This window comes from Callorhinus ursinus, unplaced genomic scaffold, assembly GCF_003265705.2.
Source record: "Callorhinus ursinus isolate GAN/ISIS: 27379988/994484 unplaced genomic scaffold, GSC_fseal_2.0 scaffold98, whole genome shotgun sequence".
In the NCBI taxonomy this organism is placed as follows: domain Eukaryota; kingdom Metazoa; phylum Chordata; class Mammalia; order Carnivora; family Otariidae; genus Callorhinus; species Callorhinus ursinus.
Genome location: NW_027397160.1, coordinates 1,369,848 through 1,371,834, shown reverse-complemented (window position 1 = coordinate 1,371,834; position 1,987 = coordinate 1,369,848).

The window sequence follows — 1,987 nt, the reverse complement described above, 5'->3', positions numbered from 1 at the left end:
CTCAGCTGTGTTTGGTTCCTGAGTTCACCCCTGCTCTGACTGAATTGTTAGATGTGACAAGACAACTTACTGGTGACTGATAAGAGCAATCTTAGGAAAGGTGAAGAGAAAAGGCTGGTGGCAGAGTTTTCTTTCTTTTTTTTTCGGGGGAAGGGATCTATCATCCTACTGCTTATTCAAAGGTCTTCCATTTTCCGCACCTTCCTTGGGTTCATTAGCAAGAATGGTCTCTTCTTGATGGCCTCACCCCAATATATGGGTTTCAGCTTTCCTCTGGCTTGCTAAGTTGGTTATCCCTCCTTACATCACAGCCTCTAGAATTTTGTTGATCTCTTAGTTTCCTGGTAGCTCCTCTCCTGTTCTTAAACTGTGAGTTATTTTTTTAAAGATTTTATTTATTTATTTGACAGAGAGAGAGAGAGAGAGAGAGACAGCCAAAGCAGGAACACAAGCAGGGGGAGTGGGAGAGGGAGAAGCAGGCTCCCCGCCGAGCAGGGAGCCCGATGCGGGGCTCGATCCCAGGACCCTGGGATCAGGGCCTGAGCCGAAGGCAGACGCTTAACGACTGAGCCACTCAGGCGCCCCTATCCTTTATTACTTGATGTAAGTAGAGCTTGGATGGGAAATGGAAGCCAATGCCTGTGCTCAGTCTGACACGTTCAACTGGAAATTTCACCCTTAAAAAAACCAAAACTCTGCCACCAGTGTTTTGTCTTCACATTTCCTAAGATTCTTCTTATCAGTCACCAGTAAGTTGTCCTGCCACATCTAATCATCAATTCTCACACCTCATTTTACAATCCCTCCAAAACCGCTACACAGACCACCATGTCTTCACTTTGCTTCCCTGACTCCACATTCCTCTGGTTTTTTTCCTGTTTCTCCGGCCACTCCTCTTCTGAACTGGAAACTATTGGTGCCACAGGGCTCATCCTGAAAATCTTTTCTTTGGAATACTCATTCTCTAGTTGATCTTGTCCAATCTTGTTTTCAAATATCACCTAAAAATAGGTAACTCTTCAATTCCTCTCTCTAGCCTTGTCCTCTCTTGAACACCAGCCCACTCCAATGTACCTACTTGCATGTCTAATGATCATCTGTTTTTTTTAAAAGATTTTATTTATTTGAGAGAGAATAAGAGAGAGAGAGAGCATGAGGGGGGAGGGTCCGAGGGAGAAGCAGACCCCCCGCCGAGCAGGGAGCCCGATGCGGGACTCGATCCTGGGACTCCAGGATCCTGACCTGAGCCGAAGGCAGTCGCTCAACCAACTGAGCCACCCAGGCGCCCCGATCATCTCTGTTTTAAATTATCCCCAATCTAAGCTGAAATTTTCCCCAACACCTTCTCTACTTTTGTAAATGACACCATCCTCTGCGTAGTTGTTCATGCCCAAAACTTCAGTCTTTTGTATCCAGTTCATTGAACAAGCTGGAATTGGTAGGGAACATTATTTTCTCCCATGACTGTCTCTAGAAACGCTTACCAGTGAATTCTCAGACGGATTTTTACAATTTTTTCCCTTTCCAAGATACTAAAAAAACCCAAAATTATGACTCATAAAAGGTCCAGTACAGTAAAGTATCAAAACTCAAACTGTGCTCCAACCGGAACCTCTTTCCTCCCTTGGCTTTGCCAGACTCAGGGTTTGAGAGGTCCATGAAGGTGGGGCCCCGATTCCAGCCTGATGCTTCATTCGGAGAGAACTGCCGGCTGTTCCCTACTCCCGGGGAAGGGCGCACTGGTGACCTGGGGGCGCAGACAGGGTCAGGTGTGCTCAGGCGCCTCTGAGTCCACTTTCTGTGCCCCGCGGCCTGGTGGGCTTCCGCTCCCGCACACTTGCTGCACGGCCTGGAGGCTGCGGCCGGCCCGGGGCCGAGAGAGACCGCCTGCGCGGTGGGTGGGCGTCGCCCTCCTGATGGCGGACGTCAGGCGTGGCTTCCAAGCTCGCCTTCTATCCGCGGAAGCCCGGTGTTTCGGTGTCACGTC